The following is an 11234-nucleotide window of genomic DNA, read 5'->3' on the forward strand; positions in this document are numbered from 1 at the left end:
GGGGAAGTACTTGTTTAAAAACTTCTGTTACAATTCAGCCTATGTAGTAATGGTGTCGGCTAGCAATGAATTAAACCAGTCCTTCGCCTTGTCCTTTAATGAAAAGGAGAAAAGGTGTAGCTTGAGCACATCATCATCAAAACTCTGAATTTTTATTGTTCTGCACACCTCTGCAAAGTCATCCAAGTGCCGGTATGGATCCTCTTTTGATAGGCCGTAAAAAGAAAGTAGTAACTGAAGAGTACTGGCCTTAATTTCATAATGAGGGACCCTCACTTGAGGATATCGAACTGCAGATGAAGAGTTGTATGCACCTGGTTCGTAGTGATCCTTCAAACAGTGAACTATTTCTGTAATTGGTAATAAATCCGCCATCTATTATTTCTTCAAGTTTCTGAGAGTTCTTTCAATTTCTGGGTCTAACGGAAGCTGAGGGAGTGACAAAGAACGTCTTCCAAGCATATAATGTCACCTACAATAATTAAAAGAAAATAGTATCAAAACAAAGAAGTAAAATAAATAAAATAAAATAAAATAAAATCCTAAACTAAGATCCTAATTGAAATTAATTGTAAAATTTAATATTATCTGTCAAGAACTAAAACAAGTTCCCAGCAACGGCCCCAAAAACTTGTTGTGAGATTTATATGTACCACTCGCAAGTGCACGAATCTTTGCAGATAGGGTTTATTTGTAAAGGTGTCGTACCCAAGGGACTTGTGTAAATTAAGTTTGTCAACAGATTTCTTAATTTCCAAAATTAACTTGAAAGTAGGATAATCGAATTTCTCGGATTAATTCTGAATTAACTAAGTAGAAAAATAAACTAAAGAACGATGATCAAATATGATGTAGAAAATAGAGAGAGAGAACTAGGGGTATGACTTCACCACTAACGTCGCACCACTAGTCAATTGTATTAATTTATTGGAGATATATCATATAACATGCATAGGGAATTAATCATGACTACAAGCACATATTAATTTAGCTAAAAAAATAATATAATTTAAAGCTAAGCATGGACTATCTTCGATTGGTATAAACCATCTACCTATCTACTTTACTTTAGGGTGTAGCATGGTCTATCTTTTCTAGGTATAATCCATCAAATCTCTAACATTATATTCAGATAAATACCATTGTGTAATCATCTCATTCACAACTACAAGAAGCGAATGAGTTGTGTTCAATCACAAGATCAAAATATCTAAGACAAGATAGAAAAATATTTGTAATTGAATTAAAACTTTAAAACCGATTTTTATTAAAAATTCAATCAAAAACCCTATAAATTACACAATCATGCATGATAAAAATTATTCTCCAATAATTAAATACAATCAAACCAGGGTGCTAAGATAGGGCTACATCATAACCCTGGCAAAGCGTTTAGCCAAGCATGACTGGAGTGAAATTCTTCATGGTTGAGGAAGACATCTTTATCATCATGGATTGATCCCTTCCTTCTTCTGAATGCTCCTCTCTGATCTCAGCCTCAAGCTCCTCTGTATGATCCTCTAATATTATAGAGGACCCCCTTTAAATAATAAAAGATCAGCCCTAAAGTTCCCTTTTTCATATAGAAGACATACATAGAAATTCTGTCGAATAAGGACTCCCAAAATTCCTGCAGACTTCTAGGCTAATTTTGACAAGGTAAACAGCTGTTTTAGGGAAAGCTCGTGAAACACAAAATTGTAGCTCAGAATTACTGGTGTTGACTGATTTTACAATTAAAGCCCTAAAATAAATAAAAACAATAAAACAATGTAAAATCACAAATAAACTATTATTAAGAGAATAAAACATGCGAATAGAGGGGCTAAAATGTATAACATTCAGCGCCTAACATTATTATTATTATCTTATATGCTAGCATAAATTGAATATTATGTATTTGTTAAACACCGGCACTGTGTACGAATATGACATTATTTTATGGATAATGCTTAGCTACACATCAGTTTTAATAATAAAATAATTCACATCCTCCTGTATTTTCTCGGATCAATCATTGAATAAACGTAGGTTATTTTTTTTATTAAAACTGATGTGATAAATTATTATTGGAACATACAAGGAATGAGTAGGGTGAAATTATTCACCAGTGAGTAGCTAAGCATTATCCTTGTACTCAACCCTAATGTGTTCCAATAACAAAATAACACATTAGTTTTAGTAACAAAATCAGCAAAATAATAATAAAAAAAAAGGAAGTCTGATCGACCAGTTTTAATTGAGTAACTCTTTTCTCTCTCCTCTTTTATCGATTCCCAACCCACGCCCTTCTCTCTCCATTGTTCTTCTTCCTTTTTTTTTTTTTTTTTTTGCTCAAACAGTAAGCCTTAAAAGCTACTCACTGGTGAACTCGATTACAGAGTATTGCAAAATTTTGAATGTGAACTCGATTAATCTCATCATTGTCATGTTCACTGATACTAGGAAGGGTATTCAACACATCATTGGTCTTGATGTAACCATGAAATTTAATCATCTCCAATCGTTTATTGATCATACTATCCATGAACCCAAACAACATCCCATGATGAATCTCCATTCTACTTCTTATACCTTGTAAATCAAACTTTCCGAGGACAGGGAAGTAATCAGCCAAATTGGGTTTTCCAGCCTCTTCAATCCAGTCCCGAACTGATTCCTTGATCCCTTGTGCCATATTAGAACTTGGGTCAATCGAATTCACATAAAAGGTGATAGAAAAGGCAATAGAAAAGATTTACCCAATTAAAACGGGTCGATCCGATTTTTTATTTATTTATTATTATTTTGTTATTTTTGTTATTAAAATTGATTTGTTATTTTGTTATTGAAACATATAAAGAATGAGTAGGATGAAGCATTGTCCATTTTATTATATGATTAAATTTGAAACCACAACATTTTGTTATGTAATTCGAATGTGCAAAAGCAAAATCATTGAGAAAATTCTCAAAAGTCTTAATTACAAGCTTAATGTCATGTCATAAAACCCCATGTCAAATGAAAGTCAGAGAATATGATAGGTTCAGAAACATTCAAAGACGGCAACAGAGTCGGTTTCACCAGATCAATGGTGTAAAATATTTTAACAGAAAACATTTTTGGAAGATCAGTTTATGTCCAAATTTATCACGATACTTTAAAGACTATGGTAAGGTTACCAACATTCAAAGATGGCAGCAGAGTTTATTTTACTACATCAATGGTCCAATATTCTAAATGGAAACTTTTTTTAAAATTAGTGAAATTTTTCTACTTTCTACACTGGAAGATGGATGGTTCAAGTTCTGTTAGACAAAAAGTTAAGAGTGTGAACACACTCATATGCTTACACGGAGACTTAAACAAATATAATATAAATATAAATTTAATTTAGGAGGAATATTGGCACTCCACCTTTGTAAAAGGGTTAAATATAAAAAAAAATCTCTAAACTATTGGGATTTTGCAAGAAATTCTCCTGAACTACAAAAAAATCCCTGAACTATTACTTTGTTGCAATGCAAAAGACAATTTTGCCCTTACTATTAACCACTGAACTAGTTTTTGGAACTGGTTTAGATTTTTGTCTTGGTCCTGAACTAGGACAGTGCTGCACTTGTAGCCAAACAGAGGTACTTGGGCCTTGATATATATATATATATTATACATATATATCATATATGTCCTGCAAACTCAGAAGGGGTAAGTACTGCAGCCCGACGGCGATGAGGATCGGCCAACAACGGAGGAACGGCGGTGAGCTCGGCTGGTTCGGATGATTGTGGAAACGGAGGGCTTCTTTCTTCGAAGCCTTCGAGAGATCCCACGGTGACTGGTCTTGGAAACGGGGAACAAAATTTCTATGGCGGTAAAGAGGACGACGACTCGTGATGAAGAGGCGGCTGGTGCTAATAAGCAAGGCAGTGCTCGGTGAGGAGGATCCCACGCTGAGCACTGATTTCTGGCGCTTGCGATGTTGATTAAGAAGGTAGTCTCGGTATTGCCCGCCGTTGATAAAGATGGTGTTGTGTCCGGTGAAGTTGTGTTGTCCGGCGCCGGTGAAGGTGACGGGACTGTAGGTGGCAAGACGGCAGCGATAAAATGAATTGATACGACGGTGATAAAATGAATTGATACGGCGGCGGCGAGATCAGCAGTGGAACCGCAAGCAAGGGGTTGGTATTACTTTTCACCCATTTTTCCTTGAGAAGCCGATCATCAAATCTAATTTTTCACCCAACTCCTCCAAATAGTGAAAATTTGGGATTTGATTTTATTACGATCATTACGATTTGATTCAAAAATGTGAAATTGTAAGGTTTTAATCTGCTCCTGACCCTTGGCAATATTGTAGTTGGTTTCGAGTAGTAATTTCTCTGCTTAAAATTGGTGAAAATTCCTTAAATTGGTAGCTTTCATCCCTTTTTTTACATACCAATTGGTTCATATGTATATAGGAAAGCTCCGTTCTTAGATTCCCGTGGCACTTTTTGATTTGCACAGCGGGAAGCCCTTTCATTTATCTCTGATACAAGAGATAAATCTGTAATGGCATTGTTTGTTTTCTACAAAGTCTACAAACTTTATTTGGGGCCTAGACAGAACACTCATCTAGCAGTTTGCACTCATATATATATATAGACAATCTACAAATGCCAAATTACACAAGGACAACCCGGTAGATATATATATATATATATCACACAAAAATAGAGGGAGGGAGAGAGAAAGGTTTAGGTCGGCAATTTTTTTGTGAAGAAGATGAACAGTGGTTCCAAGGATATACATTTGTGTGTGCACGGAGGGATAAGGGCATGTTTGGGTGTAGCAGGGTGCGTTTGTGTTTAGGTGTATTTTTATGTTTATGAGGGTATTATGGTCTTTAATTCAATGGCAATTTTCAACCGGTGCCATGGCCGGATTGGGTCATTTGCAACAAAAATGTATAATTTAGGAGAATTTTTTGTAATTTTTGTAATTCAGAGTGATTTGTTGCTAATTAGCCAATAATTCAGAGAGATTTTTTGCATTTAACCTTTTATAAAATGATTCTTCTAACTCTAGTAAATAATTATTTATTTTGAAATTACACAACTACCATTCTAAATATTATCTCTCCCCCTTTCTCTCCCCATCTTTAATATTTTATGTCTCTTAACAAAAATAAAAAAATTTGGTCTCTTTGACAGCTCGCCCCCAGCCCCCCAAAAAAGTTATAAATAAATTATTTGATTTAGTAACAAAATAATAATAATAATAATAATAATAATAAAAGTTTTGTCTTGACAGAACTTGAAAATAAAAAGTACAAACACAACAAAGAACCCATATGAATATATGTATAATCTCAATTGAATAAATTTTATCTTTTGGCATGACCAAAAAAAAAAAAAAAAAAAAACCCTTCTCTAAATTATCTATTTTGACAAAGTTTTTTTAAAAAGTAAAATAAAATAATTTGAAAGAAGAGTTATCTTTGTTGAAACATTATCTTTTGGGGAAAAAAATTGTTATATCGGTTGAATAAATTATTTCTTTTGACAATACTCCTCCCCTTTCCCCTCAAATAAATAAATAAATTATCAAAAATAAGTAATCTCTAGTGAATAAATTATCTCTTTTAAGATAATCTAAAATAAAAATTACACTAAAGAAAATAAAAAAGATAAAAAAGTTTAAAATTTATAGTATAAATGATAATTATTGTATTTTAAAAATAACAGATTAATGAATTAAAAAACTTTTTTGTTATTTTATTTGGAAGAAAAAAATTAAATGAAGTGCAAATATAAAAACATGAAATGCAAATATCACCTCGTATAATTTAAGAATCAAATTAAGGGGACAAACATAAAATTATAAGATTTAATACATACGTAATTGTTTTTTGTTTGAATGGTATACAAACGTGATTGTTGTGATGATTTAAAATTCTTGCATTGACAATTCAAAGTTACTATATTATATATTTATAGTAGTAGTGTTGTGGATTGAAATACACGGAGACCTGCCAAGAGGAAAAGGAGAAGATCCTAATCCATTTAGGTCACCCTAGAAGTAAATGACTTGTTCTTGAGGAAATATCTAGCTAGGATTAGCTATCCAGAGCAACAAGTTATGGTGTTCTTATTGCATCTTCCATTTTACTCCCTCCCCCCATTGTTCTTCTCCATATTCTTCCTTTTCAAATGGTTGTCCACTTCAAAACCTAAAAGAAATCTACCTCCTTCTCCACCAAGCCTCCCAATTATCGGAAACCTCCACCAACTTGGCGTGTTCCCTCATCGCTCCCTCCAATCACTAGCTCAACAATATGGACCGATCATCCTGCTACACCTCGGCAGCAAACCGGCTCTCATCGTCTCCTCTGCAGATGCAGCTCGTGAGGTCATGAAAACCCACGATCTCATCTTCGCAAACAGACCTAAATCAAGCATTGTCAGCAGACTTTTCTATGATAAGGATGTCGCATTTGCACCTTATGGAGAGTATTGGAGGAAAGTAAAAAGCATTTGTGTGCTAAACCTTCTGAGTAATAGGCGAGTTCAGTCTTACCGTCGGGTGAGAGAGGAAGAAACAACCCTTTTGATCGAGAAGATCAAACTGGCTTCTTCTTCTTCTTCACCGGTAAATTTGACTGAAATGTTTGCTTCACTTACAAATGATGTAGTGTGTCGGGTAGCCTTAGGGAGGAAGTACAGTGAAAGCTCAAAAAGTGGTAGAAAGTTTAAGAAGCTTTTAGGAGATATTGTGGAACTTCTGGGTGTTTTCAATGTGGGGGACTATATTCCTTGGCTTGTATGGTTGAATCAAATAAGTGGATTGGATGCTAGAGAGGAGAAATATTGTAGAGAGATTGATGAATTTTTGGAGGAAATGATTGAAGATCATATAGATAGTAAGAAAAGGGAGAGCTGTGGTGGTGGGAGTGTTGATCAAGACAAAAAACAGGACGACTTTGTGGACGTCTTGCTTGAAGTTCAAAGAGAGAACATGGACGACTTTTCTCTTCATAGAGACAGCATCAAAGGCGTCATCTTGGTAATAATAATAATTACTATTTTTATTATAATTTTTACACGCACAAATAATCACGGTGGGTTTGAACCTTTACCTCTTTTGGGAGAGGAGAGGTTATACTAATTAGGCTAATCCCTTAGTGGTCTCCTTGACTACATCACTCCTTCAAATTTAAATCTTATCACTTGAAGAATTTATGATTAAGTTGAATCAATTGATCTTATCATTCCAAATTTCCAACCAACACATGAATTACTTTTCTCATGAAATACTCATCAACTCCATTGCTGTGAATGCGTTCAGAAAGCCTCCCTGAGTAACTGCTAATTGTGGGGCTCAGGCTCCAATGCTCCATTAATTACAACATTTTGAGTACATGATTGATACTCTATCACAACACCATTTATTCCAGTTTCACATGAGAATTAGTCACATGTAATGAACAAGATAGTAATTGAAGGACTTAAATTACAGAACTAAATTGATATTTTCTATGATTAATGACATTTTTTTACACAGCATGGTTTATGATCGTTTGAGAAGTTAAATAGGATGAGCTTCTGATAGCATAAACTTGATGGTAGGTGAGAACAAATTTATAAGAAGTTAGAAATAAAGAGTTTCCAATGAAATTATGTTTCTTGAATAGTAAAACAAAGAGTCAAGAAATTACTGACTTATTGTTATGCCTTTTTTTTTTTTTTTTTTTTTTTCATGAATACTTATTGTTATGCTTTCTTAAATATTTTCCTAAGCTTAATGACTTTCTAAACCTTTTTAAGCAAAAGTGTCGGTTCTTACCAGGAAAAAAGAACTTCCAAACTTTATTTTGTTAATTTTTCTTCTTCATGAGTAGCCTCATTTACCTTTCTTTCGTTTCTTGTAGGATATGTTTGGTGCTGGAACTGATACTACATCCACAGCTCTAGAGTGGACAATGACTGAGCTCTTAAGACATTCAAAGGTCATGAAAGAGCTACAAAATGAGGTGCGAGGAATAACAAGAGGCAAACTAGAAATAACGGAGGATGATCTAGAGAAAATGCAATACTTGAAAGCAGTGATGAAGGAGTCTATGAGGTTACATCCTACAATCCCATTACTAGTTCCCGGGGAATCAACCCAAGATGTCAAAGTAATGGACTACGACATTGCAGCTGGCACACAAGTGTTTATTAATGCTTGGGCAACTGCGAGAGACCCTTTGCTGTGGAGAGACCCAGAAGATTTCCGGCCGGAGAGGTTCTTGAATACTTCTATAGATTTTAAAGGGCATGACTTCAATCTTATTCCATTTGGAGCTGGCCGTAGGGGCTGTCCAGGCATCCAATTTGCCATAAGTGTCAATGAGCTTGCACTAGCAAATCTTATTCATAAGTTTGATTTTACATTGCCAGATGGGACAACAGAAGAGGATTTTGACATGACTGAAGCCCCTGGTATAAATATCCACAAAAATATCCTTTACTTCTTGTTGCAAAGCCATATTCTTTTGCTAGTCATGCACTTGCTACATAATGGATGGAAATTGTACGTTGTAAACCTTTATGACCAGTATATAAAATAAGTGCGTGATTAAATAAAGGGGGGAGCTATTCCTACTCCACTTTTCTACCATTGTACTGTACCCTTAATGAAAACGTCACTTTTATCTCTAATTTTATAAATAAATATTTTTTTTCAAACACCACAATTACCCTTTTAGTTAACGAAATGTATCTTCAGTCTCCCTCCTCTCCCCAATTAATGTTTTGGGTCACTTCCAACATTATCTTTCTCTACTTTGCATTAGTTATCTTCTCTCTCCTTAGGGTGTTAATATTGATCTTTGTATGATGAAAAAATGGTGGAGTTTATTGATATTGTTAACAAAAAAGCATGTAACAATTATCAAAACTTCATGAGCCTCTTAAACCTCTTGAAGTGGCAGCAATGGTTATTGTTGCACTTGTTGTAGCCATGTCGCTTCATAAACCTACCAAACTTTTTGTACCTCTGCCTCGAGGCTTGCTTCAAACCATACAAGCTTTTCTTCAATTTGCACACTAGTTTCTCTTTCCCTTTGACTAAGATACCCTCCGATTGTTGCATATAAATCTCCTCCTCTAGGTTATTACGGGGGAAAGCAGTTTTCATGTCTAACTGCTCAAGGTGCAAATCCTCTGCTACAACAATGCTCAGGATCGACCGAATGGTAGTCAATTTTACAACCACTGCAAAGATGTATGTGTAGTCAAGTCTCTCTTTTTTATGAAAGCCTTTGACTACTTATAATATCGACTTGTACCTCTTAGAACTATCATGTTACTCTTTGATCCTGTACACCTATTTGTTGTGAAATGCTTTCTTGCCCATGGGTAACATATTTAACTCCCACGTGTTGTTGGAGATAAGAGATTTCATCTCATCTCTCATTGTAAGTTCCCATTTGCTAATATCCTCAGCCTGACCTTATCATAGCATTCAGGTTCACCATCATCTATGAGCAACAATAATTTAAATACTTCACGTTTGGCACATGAAGACGAAAGGATTTTCTAGCTAGGAACATGAGTAAGAATTGGACTTTATAGTGCACTTTGTTGTGTAGATTTTTTTGAAGAGCTCTCAACTATCTGTTGTACTACACAACTCTCTGGGATATCACCCAAATCAACATATTGTGGATCACTCTGTACTTGGCTAGGGGACTATGCTGCATCTCTATCCTTGTACATCATCCTTTTATTAAATACCACTTCTCTACTTCTGATAAGCTTCTTCTTTTGCTCGTCCTAGAGTCGATAACCAAACTCATCTTCACCATATCCAATGAAAGTGTATTTTTGTTACTTGGGGTCTTGTTTACCCTTAGCATGGTCACTAATATGCACATATGCAATATAACCAAATACTCGTAAATAAGAAAAATGTATCTCTTTACCACTCCAACAGTACTAAAGGTCCTTGGTTAATTAAGTGAGTTGTTGTCTGCTGTCTTGACTGCCCCTGCCCAAAATTGCTTGGGTAGACTTACATGTATGTGCATGCTTCTGGCTCTCTTTGTCAAGGTTCTGTTTATCCGATCAGCCACCCCATTCTGTTATGGGGTTCCTTGCATAGTCTTTTCTAATATGATCTCATTCTAGTAACAAAATTTCTTAAACCCAGTGTCTTCATATTCTCGATCATTATTTAACCCGCCTCGTTCTCCACCATAACCTTGCACTTCGTAAACATTCATACATTTTAGATTTATGTCTCAAGAAGTAAACCCATATCTTCTTAGTATGATCATCGATGAAAGTTACGAAATAAGACTTACCACTAATGGATGAGATTGTTGTTGGCCCCAGATATCCATATAAACTAACTCAAGCTTCTCTTTTCTCATGTTTATTCCATTTATCTTGAAACTAATCTTCTTTTGCTTTCCAAGAACGCATCTCTCACAAAAATCAATATCAACTGACTTCGAGCCCTGTAGGTGCATAATCTTGAGCCCCTTTTCACTTGACTTAACCTTTGGTGCCAAATGTTGGGATCTAGTCTATTTTTTGCTACAATAGCCCCACAAGAGTTAGTGGTCATGTAGAGAGTGTCTGTCTTCTTACCATGTGCAACTGTTACCTCATTTGGAAACCTTCCATGCACCAATCACCATTGAAGGTTGTGACACAACCTTTGTGCGACAACTCTTCTACTGAAATAAGATTTTTCCTTAGGTCAGGGATGTGCCTTACATCTTTCAGCTTCCACACAAAGGCATTCAAACCGATCCATACTTTACCATTGCCAACCACATTACAAGGTTGATCATCACTAAGATACACCTTCCCTAGGTTACCCAGTACATAATTATGGAATAATTCTCAACTTGAGGTAGCATGAAACGATGCCCCAGAATCCAACACTCACGAATCTGCCTTGCTCTCCAAAGAGCATATTAGTGCATCATCTGATTCGATCTTTTGTGACAACGTTTACTTTAGTTTTGTTTTCCGTATCTTTCTAAAGAGCTTGGCATTGGAAACTGTAATGTCCAAACTTACCACAATTCCTACAATTAGCATCTTTTTGCTTCTAATTATTCAAATTTTTGGGATTTCGAGATCGTAATCTGCCATTCATTGACTTAGATCTGCCACGCCTATTATCATTCCTTCTATTTGAACTTTTTCCTCTGTTTTCTACAATGTTGATCCAGAGATGGAAATGCCTTCTGATCTCCTTGGTCAGAATCATATTAACAA

At 35.2% G+C, this 11234-nt stretch overlaps 1 pseudogene; it reads left to right on the top strand.

Moving 5' to 3' along the window:
- The first annotated feature begins 3678 nt into the window (after positions 1-3678).
- On the top strand, positions 3679-8586 carry LOC132303793 (cytochrome P450 736A117-like; annotated as a pseudogene).
- Positions 8587-11234: the final 2648 nt, after the last annotated feature.

The sequence above is a fragment of the Cornus florida genome, unplaced genomic scaffold, assembly GCF_030987335.1.
Source record: "Cornus florida cultivar Cherokee Brave unplaced genomic scaffold, ASM3098733v1 CherokeeBrave_3.0.0_Hap2_Chr04, whole genome shotgun sequence".
Classification (NCBI taxonomy): domain Eukaryota; kingdom Viridiplantae; phylum Streptophyta; class Magnoliopsida; order Cornales; family Cornaceae; genus Cornus; species Cornus florida.